Source organism: Schistocerca cancellata, chromosome 1 (assembly GCF_023864275.1).
Source record: "Schistocerca cancellata isolate TAMUIC-IGC-003103 chromosome 1, iqSchCanc2.1, whole genome shotgun sequence".
Taxonomy (NCBI): domain Eukaryota; kingdom Metazoa; phylum Arthropoda; class Insecta; order Orthoptera; family Acrididae; genus Schistocerca; species Schistocerca cancellata.
Genome location: NC_064626.1, coordinates 1,128,843,456 through 1,128,870,621, shown reverse-complemented (window position 1 = coordinate 1,128,870,621; position 27,166 = coordinate 1,128,843,456).

Here is a 27,166-nt window from a genome sequence, read left to right as displayed (position 1 = left end):
CAAACACAACCCTTACAATGTTTTAACACATACGTGTGGTTCCTGAAGAGGGGCAGCAATATTTTCAGCAGTTGTACGGGAAACAGTCTGGATGACTACTGATCTGGCCTTGTAACACCAATCACAATGGTACAGCAAACAAATGAAAGCAAGGGGAAAGTATAACAGTAATTTTTCCCCATGGTATACAGCTCTACTGTAAGGTTAAATACCGAGCGAGGTGGCACAGTAGTTACCACACTGTACTCGTATTCAGGAGGATGATGATTCAAATGTGTCCGGCATCCTTATTTCGGTTTTCAGTGATTTCCCCAAATCTCTTCAGGCAAATGCTGGAATAGTTCCTTTGAAAGGGCATGGCTGATTTCCTTCCTCATCTGAGCTTATGCTCTGTCTCTAATGACCCCATTGTCGATGTGACATAAGACACTAATCTCCTCTTCTTCCTCCCCCTGTATGGTTAAATGATGGCATCCTCTTGGGTAAAATATTCCAGAAGTAGAATAGTCCTCAATTTGGATCTCCAGGTGGGGCAGCTCAGGAAGATGTCATCATCAAGAGAAACAAAATTGCCATTCTATGGATCAGAGTGTGGTATGTTAGATCTCTGAATCAGGAAGATAGATTAGAAAATTTACAAAAGGGAAATGGACAGTTTCCCTTCTAGGGGACACTGTCTTATAGTAGGCACCTTCAGTGCCAGGCGGGAGGGTTTGCATACTTCATTGAAGTTGAGAGCTGCGCCAGCAGCAGTGTAGCTACTGGCCACCCAAACCAGATTTGTCTCAACTGAGGAGCCAGACAAAGTGTGTCTCTCTACAGGCATAGTGAAGCCAGCTTCCCTAGAGGAGTAAACCTAATGCATATCCTGGTCTTCCAGGTTGGGGATTGGGCTTGGGGCTAATAACCTCATACTGTAACAAAAAAGAATATTACAGAAAATCAAATCAACAGAAGCCTCGGAACCTGGATGGAAAACATGTATCATGTGACTGACAAAGGAAACGGATAAAGGATCTGACTGTAGCATCATGGAATGTGAGGACAATGCTTCAGCCTGGAAAAATGAAAGAAATAGCCAATGAAATTTTAAAATTTAAATATGACATTATAGGGCTACAGGAAATAAGATAGCAAGGAAATGGTCAGATAGACAAACTTAAGTACTCATTGGTATATAGTGGACCAGAAGAAAGAACAGGCAAACTTGGAACAGGATTTATAATAACAAGGGAAGTTAGAAAAAGCCTATTAGAATTTGAAATGAAAGAATGTGCAGACTCAGACTAAGAGGGAAATTTAGGAATATATCAATAGTGAATGCACTTGTGCCAACAGAGGAAAAGAGGATACAATTAAAGAACAGTTCTATGAAGACTTGGAAAAAGAATGTTGTGCAGTACCTAAATATGACCTGATGCTAGTAATAGGATATTTTAATGTAAAAATAAGGAGCAATGAACATTCATATGGAGTTTCTGGAAAATATTCACTAGATGAAGAAAACAATGAGAATGGAGACTTACTATGCCAATTTGCAGCAAGGAATAATATGATTATTAAAAGTATCTGCTTCCCACACAAAAGGATCCATCTGGGTACTTGGATGTCTGCAGTGAATGGAGCAGTCAATCAGATTGACCATACTTTAGTGATTGTATGCCACTCCACATCCGTTACGGATGCAAAGAGCTGCAGGGGACCAAACTGTGACTCAGACCACTCTGTGATGAAATCAGTCTTGAGAGAGAAACTGTCACTAACAAATGGCAACAGAACACGAAAAATGATGAAATGGAATACTGACAAACTAAAAATACCTGATAAAGTAAAAAATTACCAAATAACAATAAGTAGAAAGTTGAGCAATGAAGAGACCACAGTTGGAGTAGAAGAAAGGTGGAGCAGGATTGAAAAAGCCATTAAAGATGCTGCAGAAGAAACAATAGGCACAATAAGGAACAGAAGAACCCAGGATGGTATGATGAAGATTGCAGGTTAGCAATAGATGAAAAGAACTGGGCAAGAATGAAAGTACTGCCAAGAGAAACCAGGAATTATGTGGAACAATACAAATAATTAGGGAGAAGAGCTAACAGATTGTGCAAGAGAAAGAAAAGAGAGTGGACTAACAAGTAATTTCAAGAACTAGAAGAGTGAAAGGAACAGAGTGAAATAAGAAAGTTCTATCATGCTGCAGGCAAAATAAAGAACAGATTCCAGCCAAAAATAATGTCATGTTCCAGTAAAGATGGGAAAGTGATAGGGGAGGAAGAACAGATCATGGGAAGATGGACAGAGTATTTCAAAGATATGCTAAGCACCAGCCTAGAAGATGAAGAGACAGCTGCACAAGAGGAAAGAGTGGAGCTCAAAGTAGACAATGATGCCAATGAGGCATGAAAGCCAACACTACAAGAGGTCTCTCAGGCTGTGCACAAGTCTAAAAACGATCAAGCACCAGGGGAAGACAGCATAATCTGTGAATTAATAAAAACTGGTGGTGAGGCTGTAATAAACGAAGTGCACACATTAATATCAGATATATTGGAAACAGAAGCTATGCCAGATAATTGAATAACTGGAATAATAATCACCATTTATAAGAAGACAGAACAGCATGTGAAAACTATAGAGGTATAACAGTCCTAAGATTATAAGATCTTCACAAGTATATTAAACAAAAGGATACAAGAGTGCACTGAAGACATACTAAGGGAATGTCAGTGTGGCTTTCGACCAGACAGACTGATCAAATATTTGTGATAAGACAAATGATGGAAAAGTTCTATGAACATGGCATAGATTTGCACTGCCTATTCATCGACTTCAAATGTACTTTTGACAGCATAAACTGGCAAGAACTATACTGAGTACTGGAAGAAGGTGGTATATGTGCTAAACTAACAAGACTAATTAGAATGACAATGACAGGGACAAGAGAAAAAGTAAAGGTCTTTAGCAGAACAAGTGAAAGCTTTGACTTCAATAAAGGCATGAAGCAAGGTGATAGTCTCTCGATGGTCCTATTCAACATAGCCCTTCATAGTGTCATGAATAAAATCAACAAAAGAGGCACCATATTTATGATAACTAGCCAGATATGTGCATACGCTGATGACATTGCTATAGAAGGAAGAAATATCAATACAATGCAAGAAACATATTGGGCAATGGAAACATTAAACAACTGAGAAAGGTGGAAGAAGGTTGTTGAAGAAGCCACAAGGCTCAACAAGGCCTGGACAGGCTAAATTTAGATGTAGTGGGAATGAGTGAAGTTTGGTGGCAGGAGGAACAGGACTTCTGGTCAGATGAATATGGGGTCATAAATATAAAGTCACGTAGGAGTAATGCAGGAGTAGGTTTAATAATGAATAAGAAAACAGTAATGCAGATAAGCTACTATGATCAGTATAGTGAATGTATTATCATAATTAAGACAGACATGAAGCCCACACCTACCATGGTAGTACAAATTTATATGCCAACTAACTCCACAGATGATGAAGAGATTGAAGAAATATCTGATGAGATGAAAGAAATTATTCACGTAGTTAAGGTAAACAGGAAATTCGTAGTAGGAAACGTACAAGAAGAAAAAATAGTAGGTATGTATGGACTCAGGGAAAGGAATGAAAGAGGAAGCCACCTGGTCAGATTCTACATAGAACATAGTTTAATAATTGCTAACACTTTGTTTAGGAACTACGAAAGGAGGTTGTATATGGGGAAGATTCCTGGAGACACCACAAGGTTTCAGACTTATTATATAACAGCAAGACAGAGATTTCAGAACCAGATTTTAATTTGTAAAACATTTTCAGCGACAGATGTGGACTCTGGCCTCAATTTATTGTTTATGAACTGTAGATTTTAACTGAAGAAATTGGAAAAAGATAGGAAATTAAGGAGATGAGACGTGGATAAGTTGAAAGAATCAGAGAATGATGAGAGTTTCAGAGGAAGCTTACGGAAATAGCCACCTATAACAAGAGAAAGGATTGCAGTAGGAGACGAACAGGTAGCTTTAAGAAACAAAATAGTGAAGCCAGCAGAGGGACAAACAGGTAAAAGGATAAGTCCTAGTAGAAATCCTTGGATAACACAGAAGATACTGAAGTTAATTTGTGAAAGAAGAAAATGTATAAATGCACCAAATGAAGAAGGGGAAATAGAATACAAATATTTTAAAAAATCAGTTTGACAAGACGTGCAAAATGACAAAGCAGGAAAAGCTAGAGGACAAATATAAGGATTTAGAACCATATTTGACTAAGGGAAAGATACATGCTGCCTACAGGAAAATTAAAAAGGCCTTTGGGGAAAAGAGAAGCCACTGTAAAATGAATACTGAGAGCTCAGATGAAAAACCAGTCCTATGCAAAGAATGGAAAGCTGAAAGGTGGAAGGAGTACATAGGGCGTCTCCGCAGGGGAGATGAACTTAAGGCAATATTATAGAAAGGGAAGTGGATATAGACGATGATGAGGTGGCATAAATGATACTGTGAGAAAAATTTGACAGAGGTTTGAAAGACCTATGTCAAAACCAGGAGCAGGAGTAGATGATACACTGTAAGAACTACTGATAGCCTTGGGGAGCCAGCAATGACTAAACTCCTGCAACTGGCATGCAAGATGTATAAGGGAGGTGAAATACCCTCACACTTCAAGAAGGATGTAATAATTCCAATTCCAAAAAAGCAGTTGCTGAGAGGTGTGAAAATTACTGATCTATCAGTTTAATAGGTCACAGATGCAAACTATTAACATGAATTGTTTACGGAAGAATGAAAAAACTGGTAGAGGCCAACCCCAGATCTTTTTGGGTTTTGGAGAAATTTAAGAACAGACAAGGCAGTACTGACCCTATGACTTATCTTAGAAGATAGGTTAAGGAAAAACAAACCTATGTTTATATCATTTGGAGACTTGGAGAAAGCATTTAGCAATATTGACTGGAAGACTCTCTTTGAAATTCTGAAGCTAACATCATAGCCTATCTGCAGTGCTGTTTGCTGATGATGTAATTCTGCCAGAAAGACCAAAGCTCTGGGCAGAGCAGTTGAATGAAATTGACAGTGTCTTGAAAGGAGGATATAAGAAGAACATCATCAAAAGCAAAACAAAGTTAATTGAATGTAGTCAAATCAAATCAGGTGATACTCAGGAAAGTAGAGTAGGAAATGAGACACTTAAAATAGTAGATAGGTTTTGCTATTTGGGCAGCAAAATAACTGATGATGCCGGAAGTAAAGAGGATATCTAATGTAGAGTGGCAATGAGAAAAAAAAACATATCTGAAGAAGAGGGATTCATTAACACTGAATACAGATCTAACTTAGGAAGCCCTTTCTGAATGTATCTGTCTGGAGTGTAGCCATGTCGTTGTTGTTGTGGTCTTCAGTCCTGAGACTGGTTTGATGCAGCTCTCCATGCTACTCTATCCTGTGCAAGCTTCTTCATCTCCCAGTACCCACTGCAACCTACATCCTTTTGAATCTGCTTAGTGTATTCATCACTTGGTCTCCCTCAACGATTTTTACCTTCCACGCTACCCTCCAATACTAAATTGGTGATCCCTTGATGCCTCAGAACATGTCCCACCAGCCAGTCCCTTCTTCTAGTCAAGTTGTGCCACAAACTTCTCTTCGCCCCAGTTCTATTCAATACCTCCTCATTAGTTTGTCATCTACCCATCTAATCTTCAGCATTCTTCTGTAGCACCACATTTTGAAAGCTTCTATTCTCTTCTTGTCCAAACTATTTATCGTCCATGTTTCATTTCCATACATGGCCACACTCCATACAAATACTTTCAGAAATGACTTCCTGACACTTAAATCAATATTCGATGTTAACAAATTTCTCTTCTTCAGAAACGCTTTCCTTGCCATTGTCAGTCTACATTTTATATCCTCTCTACTTCGACCATCATCAGGTATTTTGCACCACAAATAGCAAAACTCCTTTACTACTTTAAGTGTCTCATTTCCTAATCTAATTCCCTCAGCATCACCTGACTTAATTCGACTACATTCCATTATCCGCATTTTGCTTTTGTTGATGTTCATCTTATACCCTCCTTTCAAGACACTAACCATTCCGTTCAACTGCTCTTCCAAGTCCTTTGCTGTCTCTGACAGAATTACAATGTCATCGGCAAACCTCAAAGTTTTTATTACTTCTCCATGGATTTTAATACCTACTCCAAATTTTTCTTTTGTTACCTTCACTGCCTGCTCAATATAAAGATTGAATAACATCGGGGAGAGGCTACAACCGTCTCACTCCCTTCGCAACCACTGCTTCCCTTTCATGCCCCTCGACTCTTATAACTGCCATCTGGTTTCTGTACAAATTGTAAATAGCCTTTCGCTCCCTGTATTTTACCCCTGCCACCTTCAGAATTTGAAAGAGAGTATTCCAGTCAACATTGTCAAACACTTTCTCTAAGTCTACAAATGCTAGAAACGTAGGTTTGCCTTTCCTTAATCTAGCTTCTAAGATAAGTCGTAGGATCAGTATTGCCTCACGTGTTCCAATATTTCTACGGAATCCAAACTGATTTTCCCCAAGGTCGGCTTCTACTAGTTTTTCCATTCGTCTGTAAAGAATTCGCGTTAGTATTTTGCAGCTGTGGCTTATTAAACTGATTGTTCGGTAATTTTCACATCTGTCAACGCCTGCTTTCTTTGGAATTGGAATTATTATATTCTTCTTGAAGTCTGAGGGTATTTCGCATGTCTCATACTCTTGCTCACCAGATGGTAGAGTTTCGTCAGGACTGGCTCTCAAAAGGCCGTCAGTAGTTCTAATGGAATGTTGTCTACTCCCGGGGCCTTGTTTCGACTCAGATCTTTCAGTGCTCTGTCAAACTCTTCACGCAGTATTATATCTCCTATTTCATCTTCATCTACATCCTCTTCCATTTCCATAATATTGTTCTCAAGTACATTGCCCTTGTATAGACCCTCTATATACTCCTTCCACCTTTCTACTTTCCCTTCTTTGCTTAGAACTGGGTTTCCATCTGAGCTCTTGATATTCATGCAAGTGGTTCTCTTTTCTCCAAAGGTCTCTTTAATTTTCCTGTAGGCAGTATCTATCTTACCCCTAGTGACATAAGCCTCTACATCCTTACATTTGTCCTCTAGCCATGCCTGCTTAGCCATTTTGCACTTCCTGTCAATCTCATTTTTGAGACATTTGTAATCCTTTTTCCCTGCTTCATTTACTGCATTTTTATATTTTCTCCTTTCACCAATTAAATATAATATTTCTTCTGTTACCCAAGGAGATCTACTAGCCCTGGTCTTTTTACCTACTTGAGCCTCTGCTGCCTTCACTACTTCATCCCTCAAAGCTACCCATTCTTCTTCTACTGTATTTCTTTCCCCCATTCCTGTCAATTGTTCAATTATTCTCTCCCTGAAACTCTGTATAACCTCTGGTTTAGTCAGTTTATCCAGGTCCCATCTCCTTAAATTCCCACCTTTTTGCAGTTTCTTCAGTTTTAATCTACAGTTCATAACCAATAGATTGTGGTCAGAGTCCACATCTGCCCCTGGAAATGTCTTACAATTTAAAACCTGGTTCCTAAATCTCTGTCTTACCATTATATAATCTATCTGAAACCTGTCAGTATCTCCAGGGTTCTTCCATGTATACAACCAAGTGTTAGCTATGATTAAGTTGTGCTCTGTGCAAAATTCTACCAAGTGGCTTCCTCTTTCATTTCTTACCCCCAATCCATATTCACCTACTACACTTCCTTCTCTCCCTCTTCCTACTACCAAATTCCAGTCACCCATCACTATTAAATTTTCATCTCCCTTCACTATCTGAATAATTTCTTTGATTTCATCATACATTTCTTCAATTTCTTCGTCATCTGCAGAGCTAGTTGGCATATAAACTTGTACTACTGTAGTAGGTGTGGGCTTCGTGTCTATCTTGGCCACAAAAATGCGTTCACTATGCTGTTTTTAGTAGCTTACCTGCATTCCTATTTTTTTATTCATTATTAAACCTACTCCTGCATTATCCCTATTTGATTTTGTATTTATGATCTTGTATTGGTTGGTTGGTTGGTTTTGGGGAAGGAGACCAGACAGTGTGGTCATCGGTCTCATCGGATTAGGGAAGGAAGTTGGCCGTGCCCTTTCAGGGGAACCATCCCGGTATTTGCCTGGAGTGATTTAGGGAAATCATGGAAAACCTAAATCAGGATGGCCAGACGCGGGATTGAACCGTCGGCCTCCCGAATGTGAGTCCAGTGTCTAACCACTGCGCCACCTCGCTCCGTGATCCTGTATTCACCTGCCCAAAAGTCTTGTTCCTCCTGCCACCAAACTTCACTAATACCCACTATATCTAACTTTAACCTATCCATTTCCCTTTTTAAATTTTCTAGCCGACCTGCCCGATTAAGGGATCTGACATTCCAGGCTCCGATCCGTAGAACGCCAGTTTTCTTTCTCCTGATAACTTCATCCTCTTGCGTAGTCCCCGCCCGGAGATCCAAATGGGTGACTATTTTACCTTCGGAATATTTTACCCAAGAGGACGCCATCATCATTTAACCATACAGTAAAGCTGCATGCCCTCGGGAAAAATTACAGCTGTAGTTTCCCCTTGCTTTCAGCCGTTCGCAGTACCAGCACAGCAAGGCCGTTTTGGCTGATGTTATAAGGCCAGATCAGTCAATCATCCAGACTGTTGCCCCTGCAACTACTGAAAAGGCTGCTGCCCCTCTTCAGGAACCACACATTTGTCTGGCCTCTCAACAGATACCCCTCCGTTGTGGTTGCACCTACGGTACGGCCATCTGTATCGCTGAGGCATGCAATTCTCCCCACCAACGGCAAGGTCCATGGGTCATGGGGGGAGGTGTAGCCATGTATGGTAGTGAAAAATGTACAATAAACAGCTTAGACAAGAAGAGTATAGAAGTTTTTGAAATGTGGTGCTACAGAAGAATGCTGAATATTAAATGGGTAGATCACATAACTAATGAGTAGGTACTGAATAGTAACGGGAGACAAGAAATTTGTGGTACAATTTGAGTAAAAGAAGGGTTTGTTTGATAGGACACATTCTGAGACACCAAGGGATCACCAGCTTAGTATTGGAGAGAAGTGTGGTGGGTAAAAATTGTAGATGGAGACCAAGAGATGAATACAGTAAGAATGATGTAAGTTGCAGTAGTTATTCGGAGATGAGGTTTGCACAGGATAGAGTAGCACGAAGAGATGCACCAAGCTAGCCTTTGGACTGAAGAACACAACAGTAACAGCAGCAGCAACAGGTAAGTAGTAGCTGTTTAGTAAAATTGAGGAACCAGCAACTATTTTCAAAGTATTGTACACTAAATACTGAATGGGGTGGCATTGTTTTAAACAGACTAGCCTTGTATTCGGGAGGGTGGAGACCCTAGTTTTCAACTAGTCATGCTGATTTAGGTTTTCTGTGGTGACCCTAAATTACTTCAGGCAAATGCTGGTACGGTTTCTACTATAAGGCTACAGCTGACCACCTGTCCCAGCATTGTCAAGCAGGTCCTGGAGCTATGTAAATGCCTGTAGATATGAATTACACTGTTTTTGTTGTTCTTAAATTGTAATACCAAGACAAGTGCAGTATCCTTGTAAAAGTGATCTATGAATGAATATAACTACTGGCACTACTACTGTTACTATTAGGTACTATTCCTAATACAAAGTAATAGTTCTCCAACAATCTTTCTAGTTTACTTCAATACATTTAGCTACCTTAACCATGACTAACAATAAGCAATATAGTGACAGTTTATTGTTAATACAGTATATGCGTTACATTTTAGTGATTTACTTGTGCATTGTTAACGTACATGTTATGTACTTGTTTCACATCCATGATGGTTCTTCTTCTAGGTAGAATATATAGAATATGATCAGTCAATGAATGAGCACAGTTTGTAACACCTGAGCTCTTTCAAGCCAATCGTGTCAATAGTGGCATGTACAAAATGAAGAAATTCATCATTTAGAGCATCAGTTACTCAGTTGTTGATCAGATTTAAGTTTTTAATCCAATTGTCACATTACCATGGTTCATCAGTTTGGAAAATGGGCTGCCACATTGCTCTTCATCATGCACATTTGTGTTAGCCTTTACTATAGTTGCTTAAGCTAAGTAGGCTACAACTCCATATGAATTGGAGCAGCTGTAGGTCCTTTTGAACACAATAACTGAATTACTGTGTGGTGATCGCAACTGGTGGCTGCAAAAAATTTGAAAACCATTGTTGTTTGCTTTCACTCATATCCAAATGACTACGAAATTAAAAAGAAAATACTTCTGTAGCTTCATATACAATCAACAGATGGCACTGTATTTGTGCAGCTTTATTCTGAGCTGACAAAATCCTCTTGAATATAAATCCAGTCTGTTTAAAATGTAGAAAGTTAGTTCCACACTATCAGTTCATATGTGAACACCTATAACAGCAAACACTATCCACGCCATATAAGGACTAAACTATAATCCCTTTTTTCGTCTAAGAACTCCCTAAGTATTATGTTTACACACGTTTCACTCCACAGCTCTCCAGTATGTGTCAATTGGTGGTTGTTCTGTACTGTGAACGATTTTTTATGTATTTATAACAACATTCTGTGCTGAAAAATACTCAAACAAGAGAGAGATGCACTTTTCACAAAAAATCTGAAAACCTCCTTTAAATCTGCTCTACAAAAGGATATCAGCAATTTAGACACTTTTGTCAGACTTTAATTCCAGAAAAAGTTTTGATTTGTGAACTTGTAATAGTGCACTGTTGCTGTCAGTGATGAATGACAGTGCAGTATTATACTAGTTAAATTTAACATGTTGAATTTGATCATACCTGATAATGGCTATGGCCGTTAGCTCTATGGTTTATCTTATACCTTTTCATACACTCTCGGATAAACATGTCTTCCATACCTCTATGAGTGTATAATCAGCAAATTTATTTTATTGGCATTTGTTTTGCTTATTTGTGGATATCTTCTGTCAATCTTCCATTATGTCAAACTGCAATTCATTTGTCATTGTGACTAACTTCATTAATCTAAACTTCATTTCATTTATCCATGTATGTAGTACAGTTACTAAAACATCTGTTTTATTTTCACAATAGCTACATATATCTCAAAGCACCTGCAATCTCTAACATCTTATTGTCCCTTCTCATTACTTACAATGTCCTTCTTTTATTGCCTATTGGATAACTACCTTGTTTTTAGGTTTTGCAAGTATTGGATCAATATCTCAGTCCTATGAGGCAGAAGTAATTGATAGTAAACACTGATTACACTTTTTGTTTCAGTCAGATAATAATTATACTTTCAGAGATGGTATTTAATTTCCTCAACCTAAAACTATACATTTTATTTCTATTGTTCGCAAACTTTACTGCTTAGTCTACGTACATTATGCCCCATTTAGTCTTATCATGATTGGTATGTCAACTCTCTCCTCACACTTACTCAACCAAATACTTTTCTTTGTTTGTCTGCAGTCAAAATACACAAAAGAAATTGCAGACAAGATCTATTGATCTGCATTCGTCCATCTACGTTCAGTGATTTCAGAACCTCTTTCAGGGTTGTAGAAAACAGTTCTGAAAAAAACAGACTCATCTTGGATCACTCTTTCAGTTGTGGAATTTCTCCGCTTTTGATATAAGATAACTGAAGCTGAAGTTTGATTATAGATGTTCAAAAATAAACTAATATTTACAGTTTTGCTTCTTAACGCTGGATTTCCGCCAGCTTTGACTTAACCAACTGTATTTTATATGTATAAAACTCAAAGTGGTATTTCATAGCCCTATTTACAACTTGCAGGTTGTCCATGATGCCTTCTCCGCGACAAGAAGATAAACTGTTTGTTACCATGTACCATTCTACGTGCAACATTCGCAGCGTTTAAACTTCGCGCTAGCGCGCCTTTTTGATGTCGCTATGCGCGCAAAAATTGTTCTGCATAAATACAATGTGTCTCTTTAATCGAAACATCAGAAATTAAACCCATGGTGTGATACTCAAGAAGTAATTTCTAACCTTATTCAGATAACATTATCTAGAGAGCATTAGTATCAAGCTCTCGAAAACCAAAGATAGCGCTTGGAAATGTGTGCTATCTTCTTGAACTCTTTGTCCCACTTATTTTGACACAGTCTCGGGAATGGCGTCGTCGAGGTAGGATGTGACAGTAGGGCTCTGTGAAAATCTGTGACCATGACTGCCACCGGTATACTTCCAACCTATCAGAGATTTGTAAACGGTGTTCCTGTGCCATCGTTTTCTAGACGGTCATTCAGACCGAGAGAAAAGTATTTAATTCTCTTAGTGTTTATGACATTTGGTGTTGTGTGTTTCGGTGCGTTCTTTTACCTGCCAGAATTTAGCCGTGCGTCGGGTACAGTGAACAGTGTTTACAAACATATGCAAAAAGCAGGACCGGAGCTTCTGATACCTGCTCCGCCTCATGCTGATGATGTTAGCGAATTGCCAGGAGGGGGAAAGATTATTAGACATGGTGACTTGGGCCAACAAGACCCTCATAGAAGTGAAGATAGGGCCAAACTTCAAGCAAAAATTGAAGAAGCTGAAGAACAAGACAAGATGAGGAACCAGAAAGTGTTGGAGAGACCAGACATCTTCGTAGAACCAGTTGTAAGTGTAAGTGCTGCGCTAAAAACAAACAAACCGGTTGAAAATGTCATTGAGGAAAATGCAGCACAAAAAGAGCAGAAGATTGTAACCATTCCACCAGCACCTAGTGATCGTTATCCAGCTACTTTCGGCGGTGAAGATGCTGATCCTATTGCACGAGAGAGAAGGAATAAAGTGAAAGAGGTATGTCAGCGTTGTTCTGTTGACATTTGCTATTTTTTCCATCCCATACAAATATGTGTTGGGAAATAAATCTGCCGTTGCCAGGTTCATATGAACCCCGGGTATACATTTGTAATTTAATTATGTGTGTGTGCATGTATATGATAAGCTCATGAATTAGTGACGCATGTTGAACCGCCGATATTAACTTAAATATTTTCAAGTCTTTGGCTAAATTTGTTTTAATTTGATGGCAGAAAATAAATATTTCCCAGAAGAACGTTCTGGTTTCGTAGATAATCGTATTAGCTGACAACGAATTGATGTCACTCTGTCAACTAACTTAGACCTTGATGCATTTACTTTAGTTACCTGAACATTCGACTCTTACTCTCATAAACATGGCCTGTGATTTGGCAGCTGTTTTCGAAATTGCTACCGAAATTGTGTAGTGTCTTACGCCAGTACATTACCGGCCATCGTGCAACCCTAGATTCTTCCCTTGCGTAGGTGGTGATCCAAGAGTGATATCAGGTCGTTAGCTCTGAATAAATTAGTATGTCTAATAATCGTTACCCCGCGGAATGTACCGCAAAATTGTACTTCCACTGATAAAGTATCATTGTTCTGCACGATGCGTGGCCATTGCTAAATATTCTTTTGTCTGTGATTGTCAGAGATTTGTTCTGAGCGTCGCATATTTTCAGCTATTTCGGAAAAAAAATGTGTGAAAGTATTGTACACTGTTATGGCATTCGTCATTCAGCTTTTCCATATAAAGCGAAAGGACAAGCACATTGTAAATACAATGCCGGAGTAACAGTATGTCAGAGATGCAATTGGCAAATTGCAGTTCAGCAATTGTTCAAAATAGAAATAGTGGTGGTCAAATTTATGGCTCACTACCTGCAGAACAATTCCTTACTTTTAATAATTTTGTCTGTCGTGTTAGATCCATAACATGCCCGATCTTAGGTTGGCGTTTATAGAACAATAATGAAGATTACCTTTTCGTTGAGGTCAAATGTTGCCGTTAAAGTAACATCAGTTTATTTATGCGTACAATACGTTCCTAAACAGCGTTTGTTATGCTGTTTATCTTCGTCTTATTCTAATGCTTTTCAATAAAGATGGGATAGCATTGAAAACGTGTTGCACCTTTAAAAATTTCAACAGGTCATCGTTACTTATAGCCTTAATGACAGAGGTAAATCAATCTGTATCATTCATGTAAACAAATGCTCTATAACCTTATCAGGATTCATCTACGTTTCGTACTGCAAAACTCGTTTCCTTGTTTTCCCGAATTGCCTTTAAAGATGAAAGACACTGGTAAAAGATAAGGCCCCACACACGCACCAATTTATCGGGTAAGCAACCAACGTTGTGGCCGCCTATTCACGGCTCCTTGTAGTGATTTGTTTATCTTACGTTTATTGTATGTATGTTCTACGAGATTCCGCTTGAGTTTACACAGAAAATAAATGAGATTTTACCATGGCTGTTGGAATCCGATGATTTCCGTAATTATCTCAGAATGGATGAATCATGGATTTCTGACCTAAACATCATGAGACTATTGTGAACGAAAAAGAATACAGTAATGGGAGCGGCTGTTAGCTGCATGAAAATTTCTAGCGACTGGCAGAAGTTAAGAGTATCTCCACAGTTATTAACGAAAATTATTCCTGGAGAAATAAAACAAAAATTAATGTAAAATTTGAAGAAGAAAGACTACATACGGTGGTGCTACGCATCATCAAATACAACAGTAGGTACATAAGACATGAAGCATTTAGCAGACGTTAGACATGTAAAAAAAAAAATCCCACACTGCTCTTCATAGCAGAGAGCTTGGTTATAGGCTGGAGCCTTTTTTAACACAAGGATGAAGCAAGTATATTTTATGAATTAGCGTCCATTGATTGTCGATATTTCGGTTGTAGATTTCATTTCCGATTCTTGTTGGAAATACTGAAGGTCGACAGGCATTTATTCTCACACTTAGCCATTATGAATTAGATAAAAAAAACGAAAAATGCGTTATTCCTTGCATCTATGTTGCTATACTTCTCGCACGGCTTGTTCCACAACATCTGCAGACTTAAAATTTATCTAGAAACTCTGTCCTTAAGGTTTCGTCCGCCTCCATTCTGTCATGCATATTAGTACAGCCATTACTCCCGCGCGCAGTAGCTTAAGACAAACTTTAGTGGGGAATTTGGCACAACAGCGCCACACACGGCACAATTTGTTGTGTGCCGGGTTGGAGGGTTGGTTGTAAGGATGGTACTACCCGCCCGACAAGGAATGTTTTTCGGTCAGTGAAAATGCCTACACACGTCCCATTTTGTCGGTCAGTCGGTTCATGCATGTTTAGGGACTTTAGTGGTGATTTTCATCGATTCTTTCAAATTCTTTTGGAAATGTGACGGAAACTGAAATCTCTGAATCGAAGACAGTTGCGCTAAAGGTAGAATGAGTACCAATTGTGTTTGTTTTGTATATCCATAAAAGCTGCAGTCTGTATTTTACAGTCGGAAAATTCACGATTTATTCCAGAGGTCGTTTTTGTGTTCGCCTCGCACACGGCATTTGTAAAATAGTTGTGAAGAGATGCTGTCATTATTGAAATTCGATGAAACAAATGCGAAACTTCGACTTGAGACCATATTTAAGACTCACCCTTTTCCGATGAGTGATTCTGTTGAATATTGAAACGTCTTGAGATGTAGAACGTAATTAAATGTGTTTTATGTACTGGTGTTGGGCTCTTTTACCGTAGGAGCATATGCGCACTCTACCTTGAGACAATCGAAATTATTTTACCATATGTTATGGAAAGGGCAGAAACTTAAAACTGGCACAGTGAGACGTACATTCTGCTATGCACTTCCCGGTGGTTTGCGGAGCGAAGATGTATATGGGCTCTTTCTATTAAGGGATTTGTAAACTGGGACGTATTGTCAGAGGCGTGAACTGCTTTGTATTGATTATTATGTCAGTGATTAATATGCCCATGCTCTATTTATTTATTTAGCCATCCGTGGACATTTTAAAATGTATGGATGTTGTCAGTTGCGTACATTTATATATTTATACAGTTTGTTGTTGCATGTAGTTAAACATTGTGACATATAAGTTCCGTTTGCGTATTGAAAATTTTCTCGGTTGCCTAATGAAGTTCGGTTTATGTTTTGACATTCTCGAGGGAATGCAGCCGGGTAACAAATGTGTATAGTTTGACAGGTTAAGGATACAGGATACTTGTCTGGCTCTATATAATGGAAAAAATCAACACCGATTTCTTTCAGGCACTTTTTATAATGTTTTACGGATTTTTTGTTGATATCGGGTAATGCAGCACACTTTCTAAACAAATTAGAAGTATTTTGAATATTTTTGAACCTACTTAGGGTTATTAAAAAATTACAAAGAAACTGATGCAATTTTTTTCCAAAATTCTTCCTCTAATAGGGGTATTGTTTAATCCAATGTTACACATTTGAAGGAGACCAAATTTTTACCAGATATGAGGCACTAGACTATTTAATTCCACCTATTATGTATATTACAAGGGTAAAAAAATCACATCTTACATTTTAATTTTTATAATTTTTTTCCCTAATAAGAATGTTATTTTTCTACAATTTCGTTGATTCTGCAATAAAGCTTAGGTCTGCTACACAAGTATAGACTATTGCACGTTACAGAAAAAAATAGAGTAATGCTTTGTATACTTTAGGAAACATTTGTACCTGAATTCTGAAATGTGCAACTTGTGGGAAATTGCAGATGGAGATATGAGTCCAATTAAACTGTGCCTCAGAACGTTCCTGAAGCATAGTCTTCATCCTGTCGCATTTCTTCATCTTCAAGCTTCCTCTTGGCATTTCTTGCTTCTTTGGTATCTTGAAGGGTGAATCTTTCAGTTTCATGCACCTGTTGTCTGTCACAGGCAAGCAATTTATCTTCCTTATTAGAGCCACATTTCATGCCTAAATTTCTCAGGACTTACAACCTCCCTATCACTCCAACATTGAAACATATTACTGCATCTAGTACACCAACTTTTAATGTGTTTAGTCCTTCAAAAACATTCTTGGGTAATCTTTCCCATATGCAATAGTTGAAACTTTCATTTGTATTCTGAGTGTCCCCATGAAGACATTTACTAAGCAAAACAAGGTCACTTGGGTCTCTTAAAATTGATTTTATTTCATTCATAACAGGAAGAGAATGCTTATGATGGTATATTTGACCACTTTCTTTTGCTTTTTGGTAACCATACCAAGAATCTGCTCCTTTGCCCTAAAGTTCGTGAATAGGGTAGTCATCTGTGGACAACTTACTAAGGTAGGTGGCCCATACAGCTTTTCTCTTTGCTGTAACATCATTCAGAGGTGCTGTGTGTCTAATTGCCAGTCCATAATAACTCTGAAGGAGGTCTATTTCAGTTTCTGTCAATCTGCCTTGGCCAGGCAGAGATTTCCCATCAGACAGCAACTTCCCTTTCATTTCTCTTCATATTTTCCTTAATCTAGTACCCATCCTCTTTAGCACATGTCCACTACACTCCAGTTATGTTACCAAGGTATCACCATAAACATTGCACTCATTAATTTTATTGAAAGCTTTAGAGTCCCCATCGCCTAGGTACTTTCTGTATCTTAGGTTATAAATGGGCACCGACCTCTGAAATATTTTTAGAGCTCCATCACGCTCCATACCTCCAATGTAACCATCATAATTCGTAGAACACTGATGTTCAATATGTCCTTCAGTGTTACTATGGCAGGTGTGGCAGTACTTAGATAAGCACTCGACATCAACAACTTTTCCATTCTCCAGAGAAGTAGCACATACAACACCATTCAAGGAATAATGTCCTTGACGTTGCAATGTCCCATCAAGTGCAACAGCACTGTCCCTGGTTCCACTGATATTTACAGTTTCATCTACTGTACGTTTCATAGATGCTTTAGACACAACTGACAAGACACTTTAAAATATTTTTATGTACTTGCTGGACCTACTGAGAGGAGGAGGAAGGTCCATCAAACCACAAAATATTTGAGCAGCCTTCTCTCCTTTTCGTATTGCAAGCATGACATACAACTAACTTCAAATTCACATCATATGAATTATGCAGAATGTTCTAAGTCATTTTCGAGGTAGATTCTACACAGATCTGCAGGTTCTACACAGAACAACTAATTTTCATGTTAAACTCTTCCTGCCACTTTGTTGTTCAGTTATTTCCAGGCAGCCTACACTATCACATTGTTTACATTTCGCCACTTCCTCTATCAAAGAAGATAAGATGCCGACATCAACAACAACAAATCCAATACAAACAGCGTCATTGTTAACACAAAAATTCGAATCACCAGAGGGCATGCCATGTGGGAGTTTCTTCCCTAAAGAACAGATAAACAGGTTATTTTCAACAGTGTGACTTGATTTGTTTGTGAACTGGTTACCACAGACTTTCCTTTTATTGAATTTGTTGATCTGTGGCGTAGTTCGTATTTATTCACACTAAAGGATATGTACTTCCACAAATACATGTAGCACTTGAGCAGCAAACATTCAGCAACACTTGAACAAACTGCTTCAGCGAAACAAAAGTAAATACTAGCAAAGATAATCATTATAGGCATTAGAAACATGCACTGTTACCAACATATACAATGTATCTTACGTATAATTGCTGGAAACAGTAAGTTCGCAGTTCCTTTCAAAACAACACAGGTTTCTGTAACAAATAAAGGGGGCGTGGCGGCATACATGACCGTAACTTTAAAATTATGTATACGTATAGGTCATTTTTCATTTGAAGCTCTATAATGTGTATATCAATGTAATCAGGAAATACTATAGAATTTAATAAAGTCATAGAAAATTTCGATTTGTCCATCATTTATAAGTACCCTGTATCCATAACACACACTCATTTTTCTGCTCAGCTGCATTAGTTTTGACGATCGGGTGAATCCTGTGATCAAATCTTAGTGTGTACCTTCACGAAAACCTAGAATATTAGAGTCGCTCTTTCATCTGCAATTGAAAGGAGACCACCGGTTATTGTTACATTCTATGTGACTGCTATTTTGAGAAGAAAGGGAAAAAAAGAGAATACGTCGATCAGGAAAACAACCCATGGTCGAATGACTATAATGTAGTCACTTAAATGAATGCAACTTTCATATAATAGTGCCATCATTCAATAAATAATATCCGACCTGAGTATGACTGAGTTGGTTGATTTGGGGGAGGGGACCAAACAGCGAGGTCATCGGTCCCATCAGATTAGAGAAGGATGGAGAAGTAAGTCGGCCGTGCCCTTTCAAAGGAACCATCCCAGCATTTGCCTGAAGCGATTTAGGGAAGTCACGGAAAACCTAAATCAGGATGGTCGGTCGCGGTTTTGAGTCGTCGTTCTCCCGAATGAGAGTCCTGTGTGCTAACCAATGCTCCACCTCGCTTGGTGGTGTGGCTGCGTTTGAACATTCTCTGTATTAACTAGTATGGATTCCGAAAACAGCTTATTATGCAACACCCATCTCGCTGACTTTATCCATTGTAATTCTAAGAGCAGTTGCTAACAGCAACTGGATTTACGCTGAGGTGACAAAAAGTTGTGGGGTACTTCTCAATATCCTGTCGAACCTCCTTTTGCCCAGCATACTGCAGCAACTCTACGTGGCATGGGCTCAAGAAGTCCCCCTGTAGCCGTTCATAATTGCAAAAATGTTTGGCTGTCCAGGATTTTCTGCACGAACTGACTTTTCAATTATGGCCCTTAAATGTTCAGTGGGATTCATGTTGGACGATCTGGGTCGCCAGATCATTCGCTCGAATTGTCCAGAATGTTGTTCAAACCAGTCGTGAACAGTTGTGGCCAAATGACATGGCGCATTGTCGTCAATAAAAATTCCTTCGTTGTTTGGGAACGTGAGATTGACTGCACGAATGACTGCATATGGTCCCCAGGTAGCTGAACATAACCATTTCCAATCAATGATCGGTTCCGTTGGACTAGAGGACCCATTCCATTTCATATACACACAGTCCACTCCATTATGGAGCCACCACCAGCTTGCACAGTGCCTTGTTGACAACTTGGGTCCATGGCTTAACTTTACCATCAGCTCTTATCAGTTGGAATCGGGACTCATTTGACCATGCCGTCGTTTCTCCAGTCGTCTAAGGTCCATCCGATATGGTCAAGAGTACAAGAGAAGCGCTGCGGGCGATGTCGTGCTGTTAGCAAAGGCACTCGTGTCAGTCGTCTGCTGCCATAGCTCATTACCGCCAAATTTCGTCGCATGTCCCGACAGATACGTTCGTCGCACGTCCCAAATTGATTTCTGCAGGTATTTCAGGCATTGTTGTCTGTCTGTTAACACTAGCAATTCTACACGCAAACGCCGCTGCTCTCGGTCGTTAAGTGAAAGCCGTCGTCCACTGCGTTGTTCGTGGGAAGAGGTAATGCTAGAAATTTGGTATTCTCGGTACGCTCTTAACACTGCGGATCTCGGATTAATGAAGTCCCACACTATTTCCGAAATAGAATCCCCCATGCGTCTAGCTTCAACTACCATACCGCGTTCAAAGTCTATTAATTCCCGTCGTGCAGAGATAATCACGTCGGAAACCTTTTCACATGAATCACCTGAGAACAAATAACTTCACCAATGTGCGGACCTTTTATACCTCGTCTCCGCGATAATATCACCATCTGAATATTTGCTTATCGCTGTCCCATGACTTCCGTCACCTCAGTGTATATTGCCTCCGAAACCTTTTGTTGCACCATTTGTGCTGTATAAAGAAGATAAAGTAACCTTGGATATCTAACTAGACTCGCGACTAAGTGTCCTTAATGAGAGGCAGAACGCGAGATTTTCGACACAGAGAGTGGACCCTGGATATGGAAAACATTTTGGGTCTGCACTTGAGAAATATGACGGGTCTGCTACTGTTAATTTCATACATAACGAAGTAATACTTATTTTCAAATTCTATCGGTTCGCGATTAGCTGTGACGAAGCATTATTCGAAAAGATAGCGCAAATATACAGTCAGATATTCCATGATGTTTCGGGGTTACAGCCGGATGACGTCCATATCTTGCACGAAATTTCGGCTGACAATCACTCGGTCATCTTAGGGTGAGTGTAAAACAGGATTGTCATCCGAAGTGTGGCTAGATGTCGACGTCTTCCGGCTGCAGTTCCTATAGCTCACGGAATATTCGTTACACCTTGAAAACTTAAAGCATCCCGTCTAATACTGAGAAGAATAACTGGTGCAGTTACTGTAGATAAATTTAGTGCTGAATGCATTACAATTCATAAAATTGTGGTTGATTTTGAGTACTGGATTTATAAATCACAACTGAAATCGGTCACAATAGTTAATTGTCTATTCGTCACTAGATCAGTTTTACGATGTCTTTGGGCACTTCAGTTTTACACGAAAATAAAAGTACTTGAAAAGTTAAGTAATCGGCTCTCCAATGCTCAGTTGTATATAAATTCTCGAAATCAAGGTAGCTAATAAAGTCAGAGCTGTGACTTTAGATCTTAGGACCATGACGATATACCTGCCTTCCATTACATTTGTTTTTTCACCTATTCTACGACCTGTTATGATGGAAGTTCGTTCCAGTTGTAAATATCAGCCGGTCATCGTGATTTGGGAATTCTGCGGCTTTCCAAAATAATGGAAAGTCTTCATGTTTCTTACCATCCGATACCTGAATCTGATACACTACAACTGTGCTAATTGCTGGGTGTTAACTGTCTGCTGTCATGACTTATGTATATGCTGTGACAAACTTTTTTGTGAAATTTTTCACTATACATGTCAGTGCTCGAGGCGAAACGTGTAATATGGAATACATTTATGCTATCTGTACAGAAAAGTTAAAGAGCTACATAGTCGCAGAATTTCTTTTATTAATGCATTCTCAGACTCACTCGAGGATAATGCTGGAGAGATTACTTCGACATGTGGCCAGTTGCCTTCCTCCAACCACTTGAGTGTTCAGTGCTTGGTGTTGAATTTCTGTGTGCTTCAGTATAGACAACCGTTAAACGTTTCTCCCTTCCTGTCAATGCACTTCCAGCTATATATAGATCCTCTTTGTAACTTATGACCTGCCTCTTACAATGATGAATAGACGGTATCCTTCGTCCAACATTTTGATAATCAACTATGCGAATCGCCGTGACGGATAAGGCTGATATTTTGCCGAGATCTAATTGGATTATGCCATTATTATGTGCAGGATTAATTTATATGAAGATCAATTAATAGCATTATCGTGTAACCAGTCTCCTGTGCCAACTCTCCTCTCTTCAGAACATCATCCTTGTGTACACAGATATGCTCCATTAATTCCATCTTTCCAGGAATATCTTGGTCTGCCGTGTCTCCATCTTCCAGGTTGTTTCCATTCAAACATTTTCTTTGGTAACCTATGATCTGGCATTCTCAACAAATATCCATAACATTTTAATGATATTCTTTCACATCTCATCCCTGCATCATTTGTCGTCATTATAGCTCATACTCCACCATTGGCTTATTATTATTATTATGACGCTTGACAATTACCGCCCCGCCTTTCGTCTCTTAAAACAGCGGGTGGAACGACGACACCTATCCTTTGCTGCACGCCACCCTAAGCCGTATGATGCTCCATTTAGTGAGTGGGAATTTCTCAGCGCCCTCGCCGATTGTCGTGACACATCCCTTGGGCCAGACCGCATCTATCGCCAAATGATTAAACATCTGTCAGCGGATTACCAGCGCCATCTCCTTGCCGTCCCCAACTGCATCTGGAGTGATGAAGAATTCTCGTTGCATTAGCGAGAATGTATCATCGTTCCAGTGCTAAAACCTTGTAAGAACCCTCGAGATGTGGATGCCTATCGTCCTATCAGCCTCACCAATGTTCTGTGCTAGCTACTCGAATGTATGGTGACTGGTGGTTGTGTTGGCTCCTTGAGTCTCGCTCAGGTCCTTGAGGCTTGCCGTCTTTTTTGACCTGGCGAAAGCATAGGACACCACTTGGCGACACCACATCCTCGCTACTTTGCACGAGTGGGGTCTCCGGGGCCCAGCCCCGATTTTTGTACAGGTCTTCTTGTCGCTCCGCAGTTTGAGTCCGAGTCGACGGTTGGCCCCATGTCTAGGAGAAATGGGTCCCGCAGGGCTCTGTATTGAGCATACCACTCTTTTTAGTAGCCATTATTGGTCTCGCAGCAGCAGTGGAGTCCTCGGAGCCCTCTTCTAATATGCTGACGATTTTTTGTATTTGCTTCTGCTCCTCTTGTATTGGTGTGGTGGAAAGTCGACTGCAGGGAGCCATACGAAAGGCACAGTCATGGACCCTCATTCACCGCTTTCAGTTTTCAGCTGCCAAGACTTGTGTCCTGCAGTTCTGTCGTCGTCGTACTGTTCAACAACATCCAGCACTCCACCTCAATGACCAACTACTCAACCTTGTGGAGACTTTCCGCTTTTTAGGGCTGGTTTTCGCCGCCCACTTAAGTTGGCTTCCCCATCTTCGTCAGCTTACGGAAAAGTTCTGGTGGCATCTTCATATTCTTAGATACCTGAGTAACACCGGGGTACAAGTCGCCTTACACTGTTGCAGCTGTACAAAGTCGTGATGCAGTCACATCTTGACTATGGGAGCCTGGTGTATGGTTCAGCAATTACCCTCAGCGTTGCTGCTGCTGCTGGACCCTATACACCACTGTTGAGTTTGACTTGTGACGGGAGCTTTCCGAACGAACCCATTCAACAGCCTCGTCTTGGAAGCTGGGGTTCCTCCATTGAAGATCAGGTGACAACAACTGCTTGCGAATTATATCCCAATTACTATCTCCTTTTCCCTAACACAGCGATCCATCTCCTGCAACAGCAGCCCAGATCAGGATTCCCATTGCAGTCTGTGTTCAGTCTTTTCTCACTGAACTCGAGTCTTTCCCTCTGCCACTTTTCCTCCGGGTCCAGTCAAGAACACCTCCATGGTCCATGCCTCGGCCACAGTTTCGACTGGACTTAAAGTGAGCCCTAAAAGACTCGGTTCCTCTTGAGGCCCTCTGCCAAAAATTTTTCTCTATTCTCGACGTATTCTAGGGCTCAGAAATAGCCTACACTGATGCTCGACGTTCACTTTGGCCTTGCTTACGCTCGTGCTGGACATACTGAACAGTGCTCATTGCTGGATGGATGCAGTATTTTCGCTGCAGAGTTGGTAGCCATCTCTCGCGCTCCTAAGCATATCCGCCCCTGCGCAGGTGAGACCTTTGTCATCTATAGTGACTCCTTAAGCAGCCAGGTCTCGACCAGTGCTTCCCTCCCCATCCCTTGGTAATGGCTATCCAAGAGTCTCTTTACGCCCTCGAAAACAGTAGACACCCATTGTCCTTCATGTGGACCCCAGGACATGTCGGGATCCAGGGCAATGAACTAGCTAACAGGCTGGCCTAACAGGCTACCGGTAAACCGACTCTAGAGATCGGCACACCAGAGATTGATCTCAGATCTGTCTTAACGCCGTAAAGTATTTCGGATCTGGGCTAGTGTATGGCGCACCCGCAGTATACCAAATAAACTTCGTGTTGTCAAGGAAACAACGAATGTGTGGAGGTCATCCATGCGAGCCACTCACGGGGACTCAGTTGTCCTTGGCCGGTTCCGCATAGGCCATTCTTGGATGACTCCCAGTCACCACTTACGTCTCGAGGACCCACCTCAATGTCGCTGTGGTTCCCGCTTGACTGTGGTCCACATCTTGTTGGAATACCCACTTTTAGCCGCCCTGGGGCGGACTTTTAACCTTCCCGCCACACTGCCTACGATGTTAGGACACAATGCCTCAACGGTTGATCTAGTTTTACGTTTTCTTCGAGAGCGAGGTATATATTACTCAATCTAAGGGTAGGCATCTGGCCTTCTCTCCCGGGCCTACACCCTCTGTCCTTCTTAATTCTTTCTCGCTCTTTCTTTGATGTTTGTACGCCTTGATGCTCGTCTTTTCCCTTTTGTGTCTCTCTAGACTTCCGTTTTTCGGCTGGAGATTTTAGTGTGTTGCAGAGTGGCAGGCTCATCCTTTTTATTCTTGCGATCAGCCAGCTCAAGTCATGTGCTATATTATTTTAATACCTTCCACCGCTTTTTTCCTGTAGTGCGCGTTTTTCCCTTTTAGTTTGCTTTTTTCGTTCTCTCTTTCAGCGTGGTTCCCATTAAGTTTTACGCCTTTTCACTTTCCCCGACTCCTTTCGGGAAAGATTTTAGCGTGAGACCTGTTCGCAGGAGGAAAAAGGGACTGATGACCCTGTAGATTGGTCTCTTTACTCTCAATACCGAACAACCAATCTGACTCTCCTCCGTAAATAATCCACCTCCACAGCTGTTAATCTTCTTTTGAGGTCAGCATTCAAAAACAATAGTTCAGATCTGTAACATAGGAAAGATTCAACCGTTAACACATCCACTCACTACTTATTGTTGGTGGAAATGATGTTGCCCCATCAAAAAGAGTTCATACACTCTGCTTTCTGTATTACCTTTTTTCTGTAGTACCTAATCCACTCTCGTCTATACATGCTGTAGATTTTTAAATGTTTCTATCGTGCCTCGTAACAGTTCCCTCTTTGAGGCCGGCCGCTGTGGCGCTTCCGTCCGGAACCGTGCTGCTGCTACGGTCGCAGGTTCGAATCCTGCCTCGGACATGGATGTGTGTGATGTCCTTAGGTTAGTTAGGTTTAAGTAGTTCTAAGTTGTAGGGGACTGACCTCTGATGTTAAGTTCCATAGTGCTTAGATCCATTTTGAACCTTCTTTGAGATGTACTTCAAATCTATCACTACCCACTAAAAGACGTTCGGTTTTTGTTGACTCTTCTTTAGTTATTATTTGTCATATTCCTGATGTAAACGTCATATCACATATTCAAGATCATATTCATCTTGGGCTAGACTGGCTTCATCAGCAAAACTACCATTTTTATCAGGCAGAGTTTAATCATAGATAACTTCATCTTTGTAAAGTCTGCAGCTAATTGTATCTTTTCATCCATTAATGTATAACGTGAACATTTACGATCCTGTCACTTTCTCTTGGGGGCGCACCATATATTACTTCAAAGTCTTCTGACGACCGTCCATACAAAATAATGTAGAGGATGGGCGGATCCTAAGGTTTGGCAATTTTTTAGCAAAGTTTCAATCGATTTAGGTACTCCGAAGTCGCAGGGTGTAACAGTCGACTGTCCTACTTGCCCCCTTTTTTTTTCTTTTTTTGTTTTTCATTGGAGAAAAGGAAGACACCTAAATAAGCAGTAATCTGAAAAATATCCAAGCGGCGTTTTTGCCCAAGGGGGCAGGGCATAGTGACCACATAGCCAAAAAGGACTAAACAAACTGAGAAAACAGATTTTAACTTTCGGGTGGGGGGGGGGGGGGGGGGGAGAATTGCGAGTAGGTCTCACGCTTTGAGGTTTCCGTACAAACTTAATTATATCATCATCGTCGGCTTTCTGCTACGTTAGCAGATCCGTTGCGTGTCCATTTCCTGCGATCCTTTGCTGCGTTCGTGATGCTGCTGTATGTGCTGCCGTCCATCACATCACCCAGCATCTGCAAGCTCTTCTTTGTCGCCGCTCCTTTCCTTCCACATAACCTTATAATGCTGCTTTCGTTAAACCCCCCCACCCCCCGTCTTTCATAATGTATGTCTAATCCAGTTTCTTTTCCTCATTATCACATCCATGTGATTGTCTTCGCTCTCCCACTCTCCTCAGTACCTCTTCATTTTTCACTCTATCCATTCAACTTACCCTTTCCATCATCAATGTCCATATTTAAGAAGCCTCCAGCCTTGCTCTATCTATCTTCCTCAGTGTCTACGTTTCAGCACTATACAGGATGACACTCCACACAAAACATTTTAATACACTTTTCCATAAATCTATGTCCATATTGCTGCAGAAAATTTTCCGTGTCTCATAAAATGCCTCTTTGGCCATTGCTGTTCTGGTTTTAATTTCTGTGCTGCTCTCCCAGTCGGTTTCTATCCTGTTTCCGAGATATTTAAGACTTTGTACATGATCTAATACTTCTCCATACGGCATTATCTTTAGCTTTTCATTTTCTCCTTGTTCCATTATTTTTTATTGATTTTCAACCCACGAATCTTTCCTTTAGGTACAGTGCTTCAGTGGTATCCGCTTTATCCTGTGATTCTTTTTCTTATGTTGCGCCAGGAGGACCAT